This window comes from Schistocerca serialis, chromosome 4 (genome assembly GCF_023864345.2).
Source record: "Schistocerca serialis cubense isolate TAMUIC-IGC-003099 chromosome 4, iqSchSeri2.2, whole genome shotgun sequence".
Lineage (NCBI taxonomy): Eukaryota > Metazoa > Arthropoda > Insecta > Orthoptera > Acrididae > Schistocerca > Schistocerca serialis.
Window position 1 is genome coordinate 2,396,745 of NC_064641.1, and position 24,861 is coordinate 2,421,605.

Sequence of the window (24,861 nt, forward strand, 5' to 3'; positions counted from 1 at the left end):
GAAGTCATCGGTCCCTAAGCTTATACACTGCTTAATCTAACTTAAACTATGGACAACACATACACACCCACTCCCGAGGGAGGACTCGAACCTCCGACGGGGGCAGCCGCGCGGACCGTGACAATGTGCCCGAGACCGCTCGGTTACCCTGTGCGGCTTGTGGCAGAAACGGGTTCCATCTCTCGAGGAGTGGAAGCCAAGCTGGCGATTTGCAGCATCCTACCCAGGGTGGGCCTGGTATAGAGTCGAGTGGAGAATCCAAACCAGAGGCTACGTCGACTCTGTGACGAAAATGGTTGTAGATTCTTCGACCTACACTATGGGGTAGAAGGTTATAGGATACCCCTCGATAGATCAGGGGTGCACTACACACAGGAAGCAGCTACATGTTTAGCACAGTACCTGTGGTGTGCACATAGGGGTGTTTTAGGTTAGGTTCCTCCCCACGAGAAACAAACCGCTGGCCTGAAAAATTACAAGTTCATGACACTGATGTGCGTGTGCCACCTGTAAAAATTGTTAGTTCTCCAACACATTCATTCCAAAGGATTTAAATATGCTAACTCTCATGTTAGTAAATTTTCGAAGTGTCTCTAGCAAGATGACGGAGTTACTCTCCGAAATAAACAGTAGCAAAGCCAATACTGTATTAGGTACCGAAGGATGGTTGGAGCCAGACATAAGAAGCAGTGAAATTTTGAACTCGGATTGGACAATGTTTAGGAAGGATAGGACTGATGCTATAGGAGGTGGTGTGTTCATTGCAGTTAAAAGCTGTTTAAGCGCAGTTGAGATCGATACTGGGTCGGACTGTGAAATAGTCTCGATAAAGCTGTCAATCAGACAAGGAGTGACCATTGCATTAGGGTGTTTTTATACACCACCAGCATCCGCAAGAAACGTCTCAGAACGTTTCAGGGGAAGTCTTCAGTAGATAAGAAATTAATATCCAAATTATCCATAAGTTATAGGTGGAGACTTCAATCTGGCGTCCATTGACCGGGAAAATTAAACGTTTATCACAGGGGCAGGAGCAAAGACTCGTGTGAAGTTAGTCTAGGAGCGCTCTCAACATACAACCTTGAGCAATTGGTTAGAAAACCAAATCAAGATGGGAACATATTAGATATATTGGCGACAAACAGACCTGATATTCTTGAGGCAGTTAATCTAGAAGAAGGTATTAACGACCATAGTGTCGTTGTCGCTTCTATGTCAGTGGAAGCTGCAAATACCCAAAGAAACAGCTTGGAGTTTTCTGTTTTGGAGAGCAAAGTGTCAATAATGAATATCTTCATTGTCAGATCCAAGCATTCACCGCGGGACACAAAGATATTGAGCATCTTCGGTCATATGGGCTGTTCAAATGGCTCTGAGCACTATGGGACTTAACATCTATGGTCATCAGTCCCCTAGAACTTAGAACTACTTAAACCTAACTAACCTAAGGACATCACACAACATCCAGCCATCACGAGGCAGAGAAAATCCCTGACCCCGCCGGGAATCGAACCCGGGAACCCGGGCGTGGGAAGCGAGAACGCTACCGCACGACCACGAGATGCGGGCTCACTGACATCGATTTGTTGTAGAATCACGGAACAGATTTTGTGTTCAGATATAATGGCCTTTCTAGACACTCAGAAGCTCATCCCCAGAACCCAGCACGGTTTTAGGAAACAGCAGTCACGCGAGACATGGCTGGCCCTCTTTGTGCGTGATATACAACAGGCTCTAGATACCGGCTCCCAGTTTGATGCCATATTTCTCGACTTTCGAAAGGCGTGCGTCTCAGTTAAGCACTGTCTCTTGCTCCGAAAAGTGCTCGCTTAAGGTCTATCCGATATGCGGTTGGATAGAAAGTTTTCTAACAGACAGAGAGCAGTATGTCGTCCTGAATGAGGAGATTTCAACAGAACGAAGCGTAACATGTGTGCCTCAGGGCAGCGTAATAGGTCCGCTGCTTTTTACGATTGTGAACAAATCAATGAGAATTTGCAGAAAATAACCGCGTAGTGTAATGACTGGCATTTATCTCTCAATATTAGTAAGTGTAACATACTGCGTATAACAAAGCAAAAATCTCCATTGATGTACGAGTACAAAATAAATGCCCAGTCTTTGGAAGCGGTAACATCCGTCAAGTATCTGGGTGAGACTATTCAAAATGATTTCAAATAGAACGATCAGGTTACACAAGCAATGGGTAAGGCGAACTCTAGATAGCGCTTTATTGCTAGAATACTGAAGCGATGCAGTCCTTCAACAGAGGAAATTGCTTACAATACGTTAGTTCGTCCAGTCTTGGTGAATTGTTCGTAGTTTTTTTTTTTTTTGTTTTTATTCAAGAGATTTAGAAGGTCCAAAGAACAGCGGCAAATATTCGTGACTGGTACATTTAGCCATCGCGAGAGCGTTACAAATCTCGTAGAAAGTTTTAAGTGGGACACACTTGCAGATAGATGACGCACTAAACGGAAGGAAGAGGCTGCTCACTACATTCGAAAATCAGATCTACGCCGAGGATGTAGAGCATATATTATTACCACCAACTTTCAAATCGCGCATTGATCACCATTCAAAGATAAGGGAAAGTAGAGGTCGTACTGAGGCGTTCAGACACTTGTTTCTCCCTCGCGCAATCCGCGAGTGGAAGAGAGGGGGGAAAATATGACTTTGGCGCGAATAGTGCCCTCCGCCACACACCGCTTGGTGGCTTGCGGAGTATATATGTAGGTGTAATGCCCCACATTGGCATCGGGTGCGGTCTGGCTCACAGTAGACCGCCCATAACCCCGTATGGCCCTGCAGAGGGGACGTGAGGTCCATTCGTCGAACACATGTAGTCGTCCTGCGTGGCGGTTCAGGCCACTAACAAGACCAACCTGCTAACGTGTTTTCGCAATTTTTTTATGTTTGTGGTACTTGACGTTAAGCAGCCGAGTGCGAGAATTGTCGCATAATCAGCTTAACAGCTCGTGAATCCAAGTTTCTGACAAGAACAATAAACAAGACAATGGAAAAGTAAAAGTTGAAAATCTGTTAGATGACGATCAGTTTGGATTTACAAACGTAAAGGCACCAGACAGGCAATCCTGACGTTTCAGCTGACAACAGAACCAAGACCGAAGAAAAATCAAGACACATTTCATAGGATTTGTTTTACTGGAAAATGGCGTTCGACAACGTACAATGATGCAAGATGTTTCAAGTACCGAGAAAAGTAGGGATAAGCTACAGGGAAGGAAGAGTAATATACAATATGTACAAGAGCCAAAATGGAACCATAATAGTGGAAGACCAAGAACGGAAAGGTCAGATTAAAAAGAGTGTAAGACCAGGGATGTAATCTTTCGCCCCTTTGTGCAGTGTATACATTAAGTTTGGAATAGGGCATAAGTCCACATCAAGTTTTTTGTTCAGAATCAGTAATGCTGTCACCCGTCAAAACAGGTACCTATCCTCCTGACTCACCCTGTATGTACAGGGTTGATCAATAGTACGGATGATGTGATGATAGCGCGGGAGGGAGTCCCTCTGTGATAGGGAGCCGCAATGGCGTCAAAGGGAAAGGTACTAGGCAGGAGATTTTCACACGTCAAGACAGTGTAGACACAGTCGAATAGGACCCATCAGGTAGTTATCACACACAGTGCCGGAGAGAGGTAGACTTAGCACAGGCAGAATGATGGAAAAGCTTCGGGTGAACGATGCTTTTGTTTGATAGGCATTAGAACTTGACCTGCTGAGCTCCATAGCACGTTGTGAGGTTGCACTGGGATGAACTGCTGAAATCTATTACGTGTGAGAGAAAAACGGAAACCCGGCCGCTGTGACCGAGTGGTTCCAGGCACTTCAGTCCGGAACCTAGCTGCTGCTACTGTCGCAGGTTCGAATCCTGCCTCGGGCATGGATGTGTGTGATGTCCTTAGGTTAGTTAGGTTTCAGTAGTTCTAAGTCTAACCTTAGATGTTAAGTCCCATAGTGCTTAGAGCCATTTGAACCTTCTTTTATTTTTTTATTTTTTAATTAACGGAAAGAGACTTCGTGGACTACATAAACGCTGGTGCCCAACTAAGCGTCTCATCTCAGTGTCCCGTGGTAAGCTATTACTTAGCTTAGCTAATGCCAGAATCATTGTTGGTTGTAACAGACAGCACATATTGTATGTGTTACTTCAGATATGTGTGTAGACAGTGATTAACCTGTCTGATAATGTCTGGAACAGGCTCCTTCACTACAACTCTAGTTTTGAAACCTAGTTTCGTATCACGGACTAAAACACGGGTCATCAAACTGTGGCCCGCCGGGGCGGCATGCGGCTCGAATCATGTATTCGTGCGGCCGTTGGTTCTCAGCCGTATTTTATGATAATACGCACCTAGAAAATAACCACCCAATCCAAGAACGTCAGCTAACGTCAAGAGCTTCTTTTATTCCTGCGCAATAAAATACGGAGACAGTATTATTTTGTAATGTACTGAATTTTAATTTATGTTGATGAACTGACTAAAGTTGGTCACTTACCTCCGGGGCAGAGAGGTACCAACGTAATACGACCACTGTGAGGTTAGAGGATGAGAGAATGTGATTGTTTTATTGTCTGTGTTCCAGCACTGAAATCTCTTAGATTATGTCACACAAGTAACATGGATTCGTCAGTGTGCGTTGCAGGGACGGTCATCTTCAAATGCTGCAGGTATTTGCAGTAAGTAAAACGATGTTAAATCAAGGTTGTCGTAACACTGTAAGTGGACTGCTTCTGTGTTGGCAGCGCTGTGCAGCGCTTCGCATTTGATCTCTGACTGCGCTTTCTTTGTAAGAGACTCTGTGGTTGGTCAGAATCGTTGTTGGAAGTTAATCGCCAGTAGTGTTGGGCAGTTGGAAGTAAGTCGCCAGCAGTGATGGAAGTACTGTTGGGCAGTTGGAGGTGAACAGCCAGCAGTGATGGATGTTAGATGTGAGAAGCTAGCATTGATGGAGGGTAGAGATCTTAAGTGTTAGCGTAGGCTAACGATCTGGAAGTATCCGACCTGGAAATTGAAAATTTTTCATGATCATATATCTGTCACATTATTAAGGTAAAAATACATTATTTGGTTTTGCAACAAAATCTTTCCTTTGCTAATCATATGCCTATTAGTTGTTAGTGGATTCAGTAGCTAGAATCCTTTATTTAGCTGGCAGTATTGACGCTCGCTGTATTGCAGTAGTTCGCGTAACGAAGATTTTTGTGAGGGAAGTGGTTAATGAAATGTATAGGTTATTGTTAAGATTTCTTTATAGTCAGGGCCATTCTTTTGAATTAATTGTTTGAAGTCAGGTTATCTTTTTTTTGAGCTGTCAGATTGCGTTGCGCTATGACATTGTGGGTCTCCGTAATTCAGCAATTTAAGTACAGATATACACATTTAAATAAAGAAGTTTCAAAGCAACGACGGAGATAAAAGTAAGATTCGAGTTTCGGGTAAAATTCAGACTGAAAGGATATCAGTGATAGGATACGCTGATTATATTGCCATCCTCAGTGAAAGTGAAGAATAAGTATCGGGTCTGCTGAATGGAATGAACAGTCTTATGAGTGCAGAATATAGATTGAGAATAAATCGAAGGAAGTCAAAAGTATTGAGAAGCAGCAGAAATGAGAACAGCGAAGAAACTAGTCATCAAAATTGGGGATCTCGAGGTAGACGAAGTCAAGAAGTTCTGCTACCTAGACAGCAAAATAACCCGTGAAGGACGGAGCAAGGAGGATATAAAAAGTAGACTAGCACTGGAAAAAACGGCATTCCTGGCCAAGAGAAGTCTATCTGTATCAAACACAGGCCTTAATTAGAGGAATAAATTTCTGAGAAAGTAAGTTTGGAGCACAGAATTGTATGATAGTGACACGTGGACAGTTGGAAAATTGGAACAGAACAGAACCGAAACATTTGAGATGTGTTGTTACGGAAGAATGTAATATTAGGTGGACTGATGAGGTATGGAATGAGGAAATTCTCTCTAGAATTGGCCAGGGAAGGAATATGCGGAGAACGCTGACGAGAAGAACGGACGCGATGACAGGACACTTCTTACGACATCACAGAATAACTTTCATAGTACAAGAAGGAGCTCTAGAGGGTAAAAACTGTGGGGAAAGATAGTTAGATGAAAAGTTTCACACAGAGGAGAGGAGAGTAATTGGTGCCGGGGGTCGTCAAACCAGTCACTCCACTTCTAACACTAATGGCTACTTACAGATGTTACATACTGAGGCGTGGCGCCGTATACCGATCCTGCCTTGGAGGCGATTAAGTGGTAGATGTGTCTCAGAGCTGGATAGTGACAGATGGTGACGCGAGTCTGGACGCGCACGTAGTTTATGTATCAGCCGATAGAGGACAGTATTGGATAGGGGACTGTGATTTTAGTTTCGATTGTGCCCACTAGAGTTACTAAAGTAGTAGAATGTTTTTCATAAACTGTTCTAGTATTTTCATAAAGTGTTATTATGTCTTTTTGTGTATGTAAAATGTTATAAATGTGTTTTAGCAGTATGAATGATGCGTGAGTGTTGTTTAAGGTTAATATGAAGATAACTGTTTAACGAGTTATGCAGTCAGATTTAGTGTGGGAACATTTCGAAGAAGTATGGATGTGGACAAAGGGGATTTTTGTAGAATAGATTTGTAAAGTCATTTTGTGGTAAAGTTAGTTCAGGTATAAATAACAATAGTAAGTAAGTTTATGCATAAACAAAACTTCAGCATATTAGATAATTACGTCGGTAAAAAGTGCAGTCGTTAGGTTTACAATTTTGCGATTGGTTATTGGTGAAAAGCGCGGACTGACGCGGGAGAATGTTGTTGTGCTATTCGCTGTTGAGTAAACTGACCAATGGTAAAGCAGTATTCTTCGCGCACCTTTCTCTGTTGATAGAAAAGACTGAGAGTATTCAAGAGAAGAGTGGGAGCCTAGCCATGAAACAGTTCGGACGTGTGTAATAGTAGTAGTTCCGATGGAAATGATACGTTGCCGGATCTAGCAGTGTTTCATACACCAAAAGTGTTGTAAAGTGACGGCGTAATTATTCCGATGGGCGTGTAGAAATTTCGGAATTTTTAAGTGAATTTTGTGACGAGAAAAGACATAAATTCCGCGTGACGTATTGAGCAGGTCGGTGGCTAAATACTGTGACTGCATTTGGTACCGACAGTCTTAATATTTGTCGAGAATTCTCAATCAAAAACCGTATTTTTGTAGCTATAAACTTGCTAACGTGAGTGAAAGGGATTGTGAGTGACTGTGTTAAGACTAGCACGGGCTTGGCAGTGATACTTGTTCACCTGAGTTTCAGAACATATTAATTGAGGACAAAATTTCCAACTTTTCATTACGTGTGAAAAATTTCTCCCGGAACGTAGATTAGTGACTTTAATTGCAGCCTGGTTCACGTCGAAGTACAGTAGGTTTCGCTCGGCTTCCCTACTGATGATCTGCTGAGACAATGTTCACAGGTAGGTGCAGGTTCGTCGTAAAGGGACGGAAGGAACCTCGCCGCCGCGAGAAGACGGATGTCTGAAGAAAAAAAAAAAAAAAATTAAAGGAGTCGACTTTGACGATTTCCGAGGAACTTTAATTCAACAAAGATAAGATGCTTTTTCATAACGGACCACGTGGCAATCAAACATGTGTAAGGACATGCGGAAGAGACATAACGAATACACAATTGGAGAAGACACATTTAAATTTCCACATGAGATGGTAACATTCGTTAATTGTGTGCCATGCTTATGTTCCAGGTTACATACAGTGCTCATTGTGTCGACCATTCGCATCCACGCCAGCCAGGAACCGCACTAGAGATAGCATTTCTCTTCGCAGCAATTTTCGTACGGTGGACCATGCAATGCTCAGCTGTCATGACGCAGCTCGTGCACTGTTCGAAGATCGCATACTGAGTGCAGCATTCTCAGCCATGGCAGCAGTAACATCTTCACAATCTCTGGCGCAATTTACCGCCGGCCTCTCCCCAAATCGCTGATCAATTCGAACTTCAGAATCATGTTCTTCAACATTGATGCCAAAGGAGGACATCTCCGTATTCCTTCAGTGCTTCAGTACCCGTGAAGAATAGGAGTACTATTACTGCTGCTTTGATAACACAGCTTTAGAGTGAAGCCCTGCTCACTTTGCCAAGACCGACGTTGACTATCTACAACTGTAATGCACTGTGGTGGTTGTGTTTCAGCCATACGTCGCCGTACCACTATCGGCACCCAACGACAAGTTACGACGTTAACACTATTAACAGCGCAAATCCTGCAGCTCACAGGCTGAACATCATTCCTATAAAGTTTGGTACCCACAGCGTAAATATTTTTCCCTCTAAAATGGCTCAAGTAGCGAAAATTTAATTATAACCACACGACACATCATTTATATCTGACATTCATCAAATATATACCAATTAACGCATATCTAATCATCAGTTTTTATGAAAAATATATGGCTTCTTAAAGCTTCAATTCTGCCAGTACCTGGTCTCCTACCTTTCAAACTCCACAGAAGATTCGCAGAAGAGCTTCTGTGAAGTTTGGAAGGTAGGAGACGTGGTACTGGCAGAATTGAAGCTGTGAGGACGCGTCGTGGGTCGTGTTTGCGTAGCTCAGTCAGTTGGTAGAGCATTTGCCCGCTAAAGGCAAAGGTCCCAAGTTCGAGTCTCGATCCGGCACACAGTTTTAATCCGCTGCAGAGTGAAAATCTCATTCTGGATACATGGCTTCTTCTTTTTGATCACATATTACGCACAAAAACTTCAGTTTTTGTTGCAGGTATAAATTACTCATTACCGTTATTGTATGAAATATTGTTGATAAATTTGTAATTCCTTAAAATTTAAACTACCTTTGCTAATAAACTACGTATTTATTTTTGCAGATGTTTCGATATGTACGAGGGCGTGTTGAAGAGTAATGCATCCGAATTTTTACGTGAAAAATTTTAAAACTTATTAAATAAGACAAACATTATTTGCATTCTACATCTTTATTCTTCATGTCCAGATACTTACTTATCAACTGGTCATGACTAGTAAAACCACCATACACAGACGGTATCGTTTGTTGTGAACATATGAAATAACTTCAAGAACGAGAACTACATCTGATTATTTTAAACAGACACTTATTTAAGTCTTTTTTTGGGTATCTGGGACTCTTGGCATACAGATCATCACACCACCTTCATGACAGTTAACACTGGGGTAATAAGTGTTTGAAATTAGTTCCCCAGTTTAAACTAACTTACCGTTTTCTTTCTTTTAATAGAGTATCACCATGAAAATCTGTATGGAAGAGGTGTCGTACAAGAAAGAGACGTAGATAAGAATTGATGAATATTACGTCAGAGTCAGGAGGCCTACGAATCGCTCTCCTACAAAAATTGTGTTAATAGTTTTTGGTCGAATCTCAATATCTCTAACTATTCTGCTCGGTGCGCAACATTTCTCGGAACCTATACGCAGACAGATTTATTTCTTAGTAGCTTTGGTGGCAATTCAATAACGACAACTATGAGTTAAGATTATAAACAGACACTTATTTCAGCCGCTTTTTCTACTAAGACAAAAAAGGCGCTATCACATAGCCTTACTTTCATTACATTAATGTCCTAGAATAAATACTCTTCGTAAGACGTATACACAGGTCTATTATGTAAGCGGAGACAGCGTGGATCTAAAGCACGTAACCGTTCACATCTTTTGGCACTACACTTTCCCAGAACTACAAGAGCAAAAACATCAAAACTGAATGTCTAGCGTATTGGTCAAACTTCGGCATTCAAACATCTATTAACTTCATCAGCTCCAACTACAAAGGAATTACATATAATGGTGGAAGAAGTCTCATCTTAGATTAACATATTCTTCTCTTTTAGTTCCAATGTAAGTTCTGCTAACTGCAGGACGTCAACAGCAAATAACTGTTTGCATTTTGTAATGTAAAGTGTGGCCCATTGTCCAGTAGGCTATATTCAGATATTTCAGAGGTAAATATTCGTATGTATTTGTATTTCTCTAGACATGGATCATTAAAATAATTCGAGACCAGCTTTCATAACTAGTAATTCGGTTTTCTATTGATTGATTTCTTATTTTGTTTTTACTATGGTGTTTGAAACTGTAACCTGGGCGAACTCCGTAGACTTGGGATCGCGGCATAGCCGCCAGTCAATAACTTGCTTACCTGTGAACTGATACAGATAACAGTGTAATTACCATTTCAAAAACTTTTTTTTTACTTTTAGGTATTTTTTCACTCGCATAAGTGTGTGATAGAAAAGAATCTGACTCTAAATTTGTGGAGAAACAGGCGCTGTACCATTGTAAGAGATACAGTGGCGAACGATTATGCCGGGACTTACCCCAGTTCACTGCTACTAGCGCCACGTAACCATGATGCGCCTGTGCGTAGTACACAAGTATTGCACCATAATTTAAGAATGAAATTAAAAACTAAAGTCACTTTTCCAAACTTTGTGAACATATGCTTCAGTATATTAATGTTTAAATTGTCAAATCTCAGAATGATCAGATAAATATCTTTCCCTAAATACACCTTTTTAATAAAAAAACATGTGGCACTAAATAATAAAGCTAAGAAGCCAAAAATTGGTCACAATGTGGAAATGTATGTCAAAATCAACTGGTATAGGTTTCAGCTCGATCAGAACAAAATTTTATTCTGAATCTACGTATTTACGAAAAATAAGTTGCGCTAAATAATGAATCTAGAAAGTCAAAAATTTGTATGAAACCGCAGTTTGATGTATGTCACCCCATTAAGCTACCTGTAATAGTTTTCGACTAATTTACTGAGAATTAAATTTGCAACAAAAACGTCCTCATTTGTAGTAGATTAAGTATCAGTTCATGTTCTACATCTACATCTACATTGATACTCCGCAAGCCACCCAACGGTGTGTGGCGGAGGGCACTTTACGTGCCACTGTCATTACCTCCCTTTCCTGTTCCAGTCGCGTATGGTTCGCGGGAAGAACGACTGTCTGAAAGCCTCCGTGCGCGCTCTAATCTCTCTAATTTTACATTCGTGATCTCCTCGGGAGGTATAAGTAGGGGGAAGCAATATATTCGATACCTCATCCAGAAACGCACCCTTTCGAAACCTGGCGAGCAAGCTACACCGCGATGCAGAGCGCCTCTCTTGCAGAGTCTGCCACTTGAGTTTGTTAAACATCTCCGTAACGCTATCACGGTTACCAAATAACCCTGTGACGAAACGCGCCGCTCTTCTTTGGATCTTCTCTATCTCCTCCGTCAGACCGATCTGGTACGGATCCCACACTGATGAGCAATACTCAAGTATAGGTCGAACGAGTGTTTTGTAAGCCACCTCCTTTGTTGATGGACTACATTTTCTAAGCACTCTCCCAATGAATCTCAACCTGGTACCCGCCATACCAACAATTAATTTTATATGATCATTCCACTTCAAATCGTTCCGCACGCATACTCCCAGATACTTTACAGAAGTAACTGCTACCAGTGTTTGTTCCGCTATCATATAATCATACAATAAAGGATCCTTCTTTCTATGTATTCGCAATACATTACATTTGTCTATGTTAAGGGTCAGTTGCCACTCCCTGCACCAAGTGCCTATCCGCTGCAGATCTTCCTGCATTTCGCTACAATTTTCTAATGCTGCAACTTCTCTGTATATTACAGCATCATCCGCGAAAAGCCTCATGGAACTTCCGACACTATCTACTAGGTCATTTATATATATTGTGAAAAGCAATGGTCCCATAACACTCCCCTGTGGCACGCCAGAGGTTACTTTAACGTCTGTAGACGTCTCTCCATTGATAACAACATGCTGTGTTCTGTTTGCTAAAAACTCTTCAATCCAGCCACACAGCTGGTCTGATATTCCGTAGGCTCTTACTTTGTTTATCAGGCGACAGTGCGGAACTGTATCGAACGCCTTCCGGAAGTCAAGAAAAATAGCATCTACCTGGGAGCCTGTATCTAATATTTTCTGGGTCTCATGAACAAATAAAGCGAGTTGGGTCTCACACGATCGCTGTTTCCGGAATCCATGTTGATTCCTACATAGTAGATTCTGGGTTTCCAGAAATGACATGATACGCGAGCAAAAAACATGTTCTAAAATTCTACAACAGATCGACGTCAGAGATATAGGTCAATAGTTTTGCGCATCTGCTCGACGACCCTTCTTGAAGACTGGGACTACCTGTGCTCTTTTCCAATCATTTGGAACCTTCCGTTCCTCTAGAGACTTGCGGTAAACGGCTGTTAGAAGGGGGGCAAGTTCTTTCGCGTACTCTGTGTAGAATCGAATTTGTATCCCGTCAGGTCCAGTGGACTTTCCTCTATTGAGTGATTCCAGTTGCTTTTCTATTCCTTGGACACTTATTTCGATGTCAGCCATTTTTTCGTTTGTGCGAGGATTTAGAGAAGGAACTGCAGTGCGGTCTTCCTCTGTGAAACAGCTTTGGAAAAAGGTGTTTAGTATTTCAGCTTTACGCGTGTCATCCTCTGTTTCAATGCCATCATCATCCCGTAGTGTCTGGATATGCTGTTTCGAGCCACTTACTGATTTAACGTAAGACCAGAACTTCCTAGGATTTTCTGTCAAGTCGGTACATAGAATTTTACTTTCGAATTCACTGAACGCTTCACGCATAGCCCTCCTTACGCTAACATTCGGGATGCCAATGAGTGTATTCCTCTCAACATTCTGAAAAAAGTTCTCTAAATCTAAATATGCTGTAATCGTAGGTTTACCTTTGTTTAATCAATCTTCTGAGATGAGTCGTATGGTCAGCATTGTCTCGCATGTTCCTATGTTCCTCCGGAACACATACTGATCTTCTCCGAGGTCTGATTCCACTATGTTTTCAGATTTTCTATAAATAATTCGTGTCAGTATCTTGCCACCAGTAATTATTAAAATGCAAGCATGGTAAGATTCTCACCTGTCAGCTCGTGCCTTTCGCCTATCTCATATATCTTGCACACTAGCCGGAATAATTTTACTTCGTCCAGGGATTTCAAAATTTATGAGGGAATATCGTGCACTACAGAACCTTATAATGACTTAGTCATTCTGTGCCCTATCAAATTCTTCTCGCAGTATCGTATCTGAAGTCCCATGTTAATTTATTTTCTCTTTCCTTTGTGTAAACTTGCCTGCAATATCACTTTTATTCCATAGCCCTTCTTTGAACGTCTTTCAGCTTCCTCTTTTTTGCTTAGTATATGATGGCCGTCTGATAACTCCATGTACATACAGCTGCTTCTGTTTCCTCCAAATGGTCTCTAATTTTTCTGTTGTCGGTATCTATCTTTCTCCTCGTCACGCATGGTTCAGTAGCCTTACAGGTATCCTCCAGGCGTTTTTACTTACCAGCTGTGCATTTTCTGCTAGCCTCATTTTTAGACGCCTGTATTCGCTTTAGTTTCATAGCCAGTTAAATTAAATATCTCTCTTTTTACCCACGTATTCATCTTGGAAGTTGTCTTTTTCCACTATTTCATCCTCTACAGGCTTCACTGTTTCGTCTGTCATAATTATCCATTCTTCTTCTATTGCATTTCTGTCCACAGTTTCACTCAATCATTACGGAATTCTCTCTTTCAGACGCACAACAACTTCAGATTGTTTCACTTTACTCTCTCCATCCTCGGTGAATGTGGCATGTGGCTCGTCAAATTGCACACTGAACTACTTCTGTTACAAATGAAGGATTATCATGCTCAAAGGGCTACGCACCAGTTTTGCATAAATTGCGTTTTCTGATTCGTTAGTTGGTGTGGGAACAGGGCTTTTACATTCTCAAAGGGCTACCTCCAATAATGGCTGATGTAGGTGCCGCGAAGGGAAATAACAAAAACTGCTAAGTCTAAAAGAAAGCGTGAACAAAGGGGAGGAAGCATTTTGATTCTGATGACGTGATGAACACCATACAACAGCTCGCAATAAGCAACTGTTTAAAGATGCTCAGAAGAAAGGCAGTTATTTTATGGACTTTCAGCAAGCTTGTGGTATAATAATTAACAAAAGTAAGGTTAATATTAGTTCTGCCATTAAAACTACGAAACCTCGGGTAATTCAGATTAAAAACATATGGTAAAATAGATGGACGGGTAATAATAAGAGCATTATTACTCAGTTCGAAACCAGTTTAACTACATTCACTATTAGCAATATCGCGCATGCCACCTACAACGTTAATAAGTTCTCACTGAGACCTTAAGACCACCCGAAGGCCCCACGAACCGTTAGCCCGAACACATACAGCGATCGCAGCCGCCCAACGACAGTACAGACTCTAGCCACCTCTCCACCAGTGTGGTGGACGCAAGTGCGCCAGCGAATTTGCAGTCACTGTAGACAGAAAGGGTTGTCAACGGGAAAAAATTACTCTAAAATGCTAGATACGGCTAAACCACCGATACCTGGAGTAATATAAGACATACACCCTTCAGCGAGGCTAATCAATAATCTTACAAAAGATGTCACAAAAGTAGTTACTGCTCTGACGTGGGAGGATATAGACTCATCACAGTTTGCATGGACACTGAAGTTTTGCAGTATCAGTGACGCTACCTCCGGCTTCAAAAAAAAATGGTTCAAATGGCTCTGAGCACTATGGGACTTAACATCTGAGGTCATCAGTCCCCTAGAACTTAGAACTACTTAAACCTAACTAACCGAAGGACATCACACACATCCATGCCCGAGGCAGGATTCGAACCTGCGACCGTAGCGGTCGCGCGGTTCCACACTGACGAGCCTAGAACCGCTCGGCCACATCGGCCGGCCTCCGGCTTCGAACACACGAAAAACCACAGGTATGTTTGGGTGTAGGAGACTTTCTTTCCTCCATTTCGCTACGCGTGGTGTTCTTGCACGAAATATCGCATTTATTTACTGCACATGGCCAATTAGAATATAACATTACATGTTTGAAAGTTAACCTAAAATATTGTCAATACAAAATGAGATCAACAAAGGTTACAGTTTTTGTGGTTACATCAGGTGCCTTACTTTCCAAATACAAAATTAAAATATGACAAACCTTGACAGTTAACTTAAATACCTTATTTACATATACATGGGCATAGTTGAATGTGAAATAGCTCCCGTTTGCCTGCTCAGGCGGAGTCCCTCATTGGCTGCGCTACTGCGGTCGGTAGGCAACGAAACGACGATATTAAGCTGTCAGTACCAAAGGCTCATCTCGCAGACAATATACTGTTTGAGTATCTATTTCGGCTCCAGCAGGCGTTCATTGCTGAACAGATGTTCGTCATTTAGAACACGGATGTTGCCTCGAGGCAACAGGTAATTACGTGAATAGAGGCAGCTTGCAAACACGCCCCTCACAACCACTGCCCCCATCAAATAAACGTGTGCGCAGTGGTTTGTTGAAATTTATGCATGTTGAAAGGTCTTATTTTTGTATCCATACAATAAACGCAGTTTACAGTCAACAATGCAATGTGCAATGTTCGTGAGCCATACGTAATACACTACTGGCCATTAAAAAAGCAGCCCCTGAAAGAGGTATGTGAAACACTTCAAATGGGCAAGAAGCGTAGTACAGTCTTGGATATGCATTATTGACTTGAAAAGCGAAGAAAAAACGACGGACCACGAAGGAATAATCTGAAAGTGACAGGAATCGGTAGATACGATGTACATGTAAAGCCAAACAAATAATTACAATTTCAGAAAAATTGGATGATTTATTCAAGACAAGGAGCTTCACAAACTGATAAGTCAATAACGCGTTGGTTGACCTATGGTCCTTACGCAAGTAGTCATTCGGCTTGGCACTGATTGACAGACCTGTTGGATGTCCTCCTGAGGGATATCGTGGCAAATTCTGTTCAACTGGCCGGTTGGAGGGCCCTGAGCATAATGCTCCAAACATCAACTGGGTAGAGATCCGGCGACCTTTCTGTCCAAGGTAGAGTTCTGCAATCACGAAGACAAGCAGTAGAACCTGTCGCCGTGTGCAGAGGGGCATTATTTTGCTGAAATGTAATGCCAGGATGGCTCGCCATGAAGGGCAGCAAAACGGGGCATAAAATACTATCGACGTACAGCTGTGCTGTAAGGGTGCCGTGGATGTCAACCAAAAGGCACCCGCTGCGAAAGGAAATAGCACCACAGACCATCACTTCTGGATGTGGCGCCGTATGGCGAACCACCGTCGGGTTGGAGTTACTACGTCCTTTGGGTTGCCTCCAGACTCGTCATTCGCTGATGACCGGGTTTCAGTTCGAAGCTAGACTCATCACTCTATACAATTCTACTGCAGTGAGTGGGATTCCAGGCCAAAAACGTGTCTGGAAACGCCCTGGACAACGGTAGGATAACAACCTGTCACCTGGCATAAGTCCCGACAACCAGGAGTGATGCTCAGGGGTACCATTCCATCTCATAACAGGACCCATTTCGTTGTCATTCGCCGCACGCTTACACCACAACGGCTTGTCGTCGACATTATATGGCCCGTTTTGTTGCACTTCATGGGAAGCCTCCTGGGGTTTCAGAAGATAATGCCCGCTAACACTCAGCATATTTTCGTGCTTTCGAATCCGCAGCTTGGACAGCAAGGTCACCGGATATCTCCCCAACTGAGAAATTTTGTAGTTCTATGGGCAAGACCCTTCTGCCATCTTGGGGTTTTGACGATATCCAACGACTTTGTCAATGAGTGCCAAGCCGAATAACTGCTTCACAAGTGGCAGAAATGGACCAACGCCTTGTTGTCTTTCTCAATACGTAAAACTCATCCTCTTGAATAAATCATGCATTTTTTTTTTTTTTTTTTGAAATTGTAATCATTTGTTTGTCTGTACATGTATATCATGTCTACCGATTTCCGTGCATTTCCAACATTCGTCCCCGGAGTGTAGTATATATATATACTAAAGAACCAAAGAAACTGGTACACCTGCCTAATGACGTGTAGGGCTCCAGCGAGCAAGTTCAGGAGTGCCGCAACACAACGTGGCATGGACTCCACTAATGTCTGAAGTGCATCTGGAAGGAAATGACACCATGAATCATGTGAGGTTGTCCATGAATCCGTAAGAATACGAGGGGATGAGACGTCCTTTGAACAGCACGTTGCAAGGCATACGAGATATGCTCAATAATGTTCATGTCTGGGGAGTTTGCTGGCCAGCGGAAGTGTTTAAACTCAGAAGAGTGTTTGTGGAGCCACTCTGTAGCAATTCTGGACGTGTGGGGTGTCGCATTGTGCTGCTGGAATTGCCAAAGTTTTTCGGAATGCACAATGGACGTGAATGGATGCAGGTGGTCAGACAGGGGTCCCATATCACGCCAACTGCACACGCCCCACACCATCACAGAGCCTCCACCAGCATGAAAAGTCCCCTGCTAACGTGCGGGGTCCATGGATTCATAAGGTTGTCTCAATACCCGTACACGTCCATCCGCTCGATACAACCTGAAACGAGACTCGTCCGACCAGGCAACACGTTTCCAGTCATCGACAGTCCAATGTCGGTGTTGACGGGCCCAGGCGAGGCGTTTAGCTTTGTGTCGTGCAGTCATCAAGGGTACACGAGTGGGCCTTCGGCTCCGAAAATTGATGGTGTTTCGTTGAATGGTTCGCAAATCGACACTTGTTGATGGCCCAACATTGAGTTCTGCAGCAGTCTGCGGAAGGGTTGCACTTCTGTCACGTTGGACGGTTCTTTTCAGTCGTCGCTGGTCCCGTTCATAAACCATCTTTTTTCGGCTACAGCAATGTCGGAGACTTGATGTTTTACCGGATTACTGATGTTCACGGCACAATCGTGAAATGACCGTACGGGAAAATCCCCACTTCAGCGCTACCTCGAAGATACTGTGCCCCATCGCTCGTGCGCGGACTATAACTTCACGTTCAAACTCACTTACATCTTGATAACCTGTCATTGTAGCAGCAGTGACCGATCTAACAACTGCGCCAGACACTTGCTGTCTTATGTAGGTGTTGCAGACCGCAGCGCAGTATTCTGCCTGTTTACAAGTCTCTGTATTTGAATACGCATGCCTATACCAGTTTCTTTGGCGCTTCAGTGTATTTTTCATGTCTGTCAGGATATAGGGAGTAACACTCATAGTTCGCACTTGTATCCAGCAGTGATCAAGGTGTCTGACTACGTATACCCACAATGAGTAATAGTTCACATTTTCTGTGTTTCAGGAGCAAGGGCTCTCGCGCACTTATCTCCAACTCTAATTAACGTATTTGATTGCGTATCGTCGTAACGAGTAGCAAGCAGAGCTCTCTTATAGAGCTGGGAAGAATTCAGAATCCGGGAGTTGATGAAAAGACCTAATACACAGAGTGGTAAGAAGTACTCAACGATTTGAAAAGATATATAGCCAGCGAAGGACACTTCGAACAAAATTTATCTATAGGGAAAACAAATTGATTTTGAGTTGAATCCTCAAATTTTTGCACCCTTATTCACCTCCTGCGAATCACATTTTCTCCTCTCCGCTTTATAATCACATGTGCTGAGAAATAGGGTTTCTTCCGCTCACTCTGTTAAATGTGATTTATTAGATGTCAGCGAATGTTCTGCGTTACGCAAGCTGGCGCAGGACCTGTGCTGAGACGTGACACCTGTGCTGGAACGTGACACTTCATAGTCCGATCTCATCTTCGTCAACTTCCTCTTCACTTTCTGTAACATCATCAAGTTCTTTAACAGCCCGTCCAGCTCACACGAGTAGTAAAGTCATCACCTTCGCTTCCCCTGTGTACTGTCCTCGCAATTTTCTACCTTCAAATGTTTTGTTGGTACTGGCTTACTATCTGAGCTCATAACAGTCATGCAGAACACGAATAAAACACAATTACGTTGCGTAATGTTACTTGGTCTGCAACATACAGCAGGCACTGACAAGAAGAAGGGACACGATTATAGGACATTTGCTAAGACATCAGGGTGTGCCTTCCATGGTGCTAGAGAGGGCGGTACAGGGTGAAAACTGCAAAGGAAGAGGGACTGGAGTACATGCAGTACGTAATTACGAGTGCATGTTGCGAGTGTTACTCTGAGATGGAAAGGTTGGCACAGGAGATAAATTCGTGGCGGGCCGCGTCAAACCAGTCAGAAGACTGGCAGGGAATGGAATACGTCCAATAAACAATTTTGGACTTACGGCTCAAAGTGTGAGATGAAGAGGTTTGTTCAGGAGAGGAATTCGTGGCGGGCAGCATGAAACCAGGGAGACGTCTGAAGACTCAAAAACAAGTTCTTTGTTTTCTTTCGAATGTTCCGGTGGAGATGATCTTTTTATTTAAATTCTAATTTCGAAGAAATGTAAATTGTGTCCCGTTAGCAGTACTGTAACTGAGCATTTAATATTTTAAATAATACAGCAGGTGTGTAGCATTGATGATACAAAGGTCTGGTTTAATTTATACGCTTAATTTTTCCTACGGCACAGACATATTCTACAAAGCTTTATTAAAGTGAATCGTTTGTTCTGAGGTCTGTTAGGTCGGTAAGGAGGAAAGGTACGACGGGATAGTGGCTGCGCTGCTTCTCGCGTAATTGTGCGCTCCTCAGAAGAGGGCTAATTTGACAAAGGAAGCATCTCATAAGGCGGTGCGAGATGCTGGAAGGTCCCAGGGTGAGACGGGCCCAGCCGTATGAAACTACGGCCTCTTCTGGCCGCCCTCGACGCTGCCTCTGGCCTGATTACGCCGCGGAGGGTCAGCAATAACTACTCGTCAGCGTCACCGACTAACCCCACCTGCGGCCGAGCCGACAATTGGCCGTGTCGCCCGCCCACACACACACACACACACACACACACACACACACACGGCTGCAGGCTTCCGCACCGACGATCAAGGCGCGCCGCGACCCCTGCGGCAGGACACAGACAGGCCTCCCGCACTGACGTGTCACCCTCAGCTGTCACCGGCCTCGGCTGACGTCGCCAGTGACGTTGCTGACTGACTCCGGTAATTGACGCAGCCAGCTCCCAGACTTCCACGAGTCGCGCTCGGCATTTATCGTCAGATCCAATCCGGTATCACCGATCACCTCTTCTTAGTTTATTTTGCGAAGTCATCGAGGTTATGTTCAAATGATTCAAATGGCTCTGAGCACTATGGGACTTAACATCTGTGGTCATCAGTCCCCTAGAACTTAGAACTGCTTAAACCTAACTAACCTAAGGACATCACACACATCCATGCCCGAGGCAGGATTCGAACCTGCGACCGTAGCAGTCGCGCGGTTCCGGACTGAGCGCCTAGAACCGCTAGACCACCGCGGCCGGCCGAGGTTATGTGCTGGATGACAGAAACTACCAAGCTCTGTGTAGAGTATCTTACGACGCTTCACCCTATTTTAGGAAGATCTATTAAGAGCATAGTAATAATAATGATTAACGTAAAACTGCTTTAGTTGCTGTTGAGAATTTTATTGAGTTCACTACCTGTTTCGGATTTTGTATTAGGCTACTTACAAGTACGTCTATTTGCCATCTTCCGCAGCAGCTGTTAAAATCAGTTATTACTGCTTTTCAGTCTTGAGCTTACTGCATTTCAAGTTAGTTCACAAAAGTGATCGTAAATAATCCAAATACAGCCCAAGAAATTTTACAGAATAGCAAAAAACTGCCAAGTGCATATGTGAACCGAAATGTTTCGACGTCAGCCGCTGCTAGTAAGTAGAAACAAGCAGTGGTTTGGAGAATACGTAAAGTAACTTGCACTCCAACTTTATAAGTATCCAATTTGCAGAGTACCCACAGAAGATGCTTTATAATTAAAAGCGAAACGCGTCTGGTATAATTCTCTTTAAACAAATTTCCGTAATCTAAAGACGCAGAACCAATAATAACTTATATTTAAAAGAGGTTCCTAACAATTTAGCTGCAGACAAAGGAGGTCCAAAGATATTTGTAGCGATATCATTGGTCACGTAACATTTTAAATCAACCTGATTTTCTAAAAAGTGGAAATTTGTTGTAAGGTCTTATGGGACCAAACTGCTGTCATCATCAGTCCCTAAGACTTCGCACTACTTCATCTAACTTAATCTAACTTACGCTAAGGACAACAGACCCATCCATGCCCCCCCTCCTCCCAGGGAGAACTCGAACGGAAGAGGGGGGGGGGCAGCTGCCCGACTCGAACGGAAGAGGGGGGGGGGGGGGGAGCTGCCAGGACCGTGACAAGGCGCTTAAGACCGAGCGGCTATCCCGCTCTGCCTTGACTTTGTACTTTTATTGTGTAGGCATTGTTCGTTTGCGGTTGCGGCATAATTTCTCTTGAATATAGCCTAAAATGAATGCCGAAACCATCAACGGATTCAGTGAAAGTCTCAGCAGCAAGTGACGCGGTTTTACATTAATTCAACAAGCAGTTTCGGAATCAGTACGTGGAGAAACTAATAATAATAACACATGGCCGTCAAATTCCCCTAGAAAAATTTATTGAAAAACACTGGAGATCATATTACAAAGTGCTATGCAGGCAGATATTGGAGTAAGCAGTCCTTCGGTTAACGCATCACCACTTCGCCAAATGTAAGCTGTTTTTACGCTAACACCTTAGTGAAGATGAATAACAAGACGGAACTTTCGTTTCATCGAAGGTATACTGAAGTACAACATTTTAGCTGATAACCTAGGGTCATGGCCATTCTCAACACGGGTTCACACAGATGGGTATAAACAGAAAAACGGGATATGAACGGCTATTGTAGATGACGAGAATAAAGGAGGCAATTTCAAGCTACCTAAAGTTGCGTCCATACCCACTGCAGAAGTTCCAGCAATTTTAGAAGGACTTAAATACGCAAAAGAAGTGCAACAAGAAACGATTACAATCTTTCCAGATTCACTCTCATGGTTGATGCTGTTAAAATGCCACGGGGTCAACAGACCAAAAATTATTTAGTACATCGCATTAGAGAAGCAGTAAAACAGCTTTCCTGCCTAAATAAGGCTACCATCACTTTATGGTGAAGGAGCGCGGCGGAATAAAAGGAAATGAAAAAAAAAAGATCCTCTAGTTCAGTGAAATACAATAAAGTACCATCCGATGGTCTCCATCATACCACAGCGACCATAATCAGAGCCTGATGGAATGAAAGCTTGCAACGGCCTTACGAAATTAAAGGGAAACAATCTGCCGAAGTGGGGCCTAATCTGCCGTCACGTCCCTGGTACCGAAACTGAGAGACAGCAGAAACTTTATGGTGACAATGGCACTACTTCGATTCAATCACGGGATATTTCTGCAACATTTCTACCGCCTCAAAAGTTCGTACCTTCTCGGTGTGAATGCGGATGCGAGGCAGAAGTTAATCATATTTTCTTCAGCGGCCGCAGAAAGTATCAAGAAGCTATGAAACTGACACATCATCTAATGACCTCTGGAAATGCTTTACCAACAGACATTAAAACTCTTCCAGCAAGAAATGGCATAAAAGTGTATGAGCTCCTAGAGTCGAATAAGAATACAGGAAAAGACAACTTTTTTACAGTATAATATGTAAATATAGTAATAGCTTGTATCATTGACTTAAGTCGAGTTTAAATGGATGAAACAAATAATTGTTGCTTCTCACGATTCTGAAGCTGGCTGTATAGGTTATACCTAAAAGCTATTGACAAACTTATAATATTAATTAACAGTATTATTATTTTCATTATTATTATTTTTCCTTTGATCATTTTGTACGGTGATATAGATATATCAGTTCTAAATACATAGGCGTTCAATACATAGAATGTTATATTAGATTAGATTAGTTTTTCGTTCCATATACCGTATTTACTCGCATCTAAGCCGCACTTTTTTCCGGTTTTTGTAATCCAAAAAACCGCCTGCGGCTTAGAATCGAGTGCAAAGCAAGCGGAAGTTCTCAAAAATGTTGGTAGGTGCCGCCACAACTAACGTCTGCTGTCGAATATATGTAGCGCTAGACAAGCATGCTTTGTAGGCACAAAGATAAATACTGGCGCCAAAACCTCTGCGTCAGTAAATAAATTTTAAAAAAAGGTGGAAGACGAGCTTTTTTTCTCCGCCCCGAGTTTCGACCACTGCATTTTCATACATTATCCAACGAAGTAAATACAAATTCCGTATTGTTCATCTTCGAATGTAGCAGAATCTCAATGTACCACGAAAATCCGACTGGCAAGACTGTTTGGGATGTTTGTCAATATGGCCTACTCTACGTTCAGAATTTTTTCCTACCTGTGAGAAGAGATGGTTGCTAATAAATAGGAACCTGATGAAATATGAACCACATACAGTATTCTCTTCACCATAAGAATAATACGAATATAAACATTTTCCCATGTATTCTTTCGTGTTTGCTGCTATCTCATTTAAATCCTGTCTGCCTAATAAACTACGAAACTAGAGTGAGACAACAGCAAACGCGGAAGAATATATGTATCATTTCATGTTTATATTTGTATTGTTCTTAGGCCTAATAGCGATACTGTCAGAAATGAAGCATGGCAACTGACTAGATTGTTAAATCTAAGATGGCTCTCATTTCTGTGCAGAATTTGATGTACTAAAGAAGCGGCCGCAAAGATTTTCAAACGGAGAAAAATTTTCACCTAACTCTCGTTCAGAACTTGTTCTATCATACGCAGTCTATTATTTGGTTCTTGTTGATTATTATCAAAGAAAGCAGCAGAGTAACAACAAATAGCAGTCTCTTGCCATTGTTTCGCCAATGAGATGATTCCTCTCCTGCTTTTTTTTTATTTTTATTTTTTTTTATTGTAAGCGGTGGTAGCGCGCACAAAAGCAAGCCATGTCGCGAGCGGCGACAGGCCGTAAACACGCACTGTCAGAATGCAACGAACAATGCATGACACAGTACAGTAATGTATTTTCAGCTTACAGTGACGTAAACATCTATAACAAAGAAAACGGCACTTATCAGATCAAAGCAAAATAAGCAATCGATTCAAACCAGAGGAAGCACGTGAAAAAGGAAGGGTACCCGTATAAATACGGACGGAGCGCCTGACGCATAGCAGTGGCTACCTGGTAAAGCTTAACAGCTAAGCTTACGACTCGAACCAAACTACTGTAGCTGTATCGCCATTCATTCGACCTAAATTGTCTCCCATATTACAATGGACCAACTTTGCTTCGATTTGGAGATGCGGCCTTAAACTATTCTCTCCCCTTGAATTTCGAGTCTCAAATTTCAGGTGCGGCTTAGATTCGAGTGCGGCTTAGATTCGAGTAAATACGGTATCCGTTCTGAGGAGATCCTCGTGGATGTGGAACATGTCAATTTTTTAAGCTGAAATAACAATACTAATAGTATGAATATATACAATACAGCATTTATTTCTATTAAAAAATTCGTCTATGGAGTAGAAGGAGTTGGCCACTAGTAAGTCTTTCAGGCTCCTTTTAAACTGATCTTTATTTGTAACTAAATTTTTTATGTTTACTGGCAAATTATTGAAGATGAGTGAAGTCCTTGTGCAGATCATTTTTGTTCCTGGTATTGTATGTATGAACTGAGCTGTTTGTTGGAAAAAGAGATGTATTATTTAGGACAAATTTCATTAAGGAGTAAATATACTGAGAGGCAGTAGTTAGTATACCCAGTTCTTTGAAGAGGTTTCTACATGACGTCCGCGAATTTACTCCACAAATAATACGTATTACGCGCTTCTGGACTCTGAAAACGTTTGTTTGACTTGAAGAGTTACCCAAAATATTATACCATATGACATTATGGAATGAAAGTAGGCAAAGTATGCAAGGTTTTTTCATTTTTATGTCGCC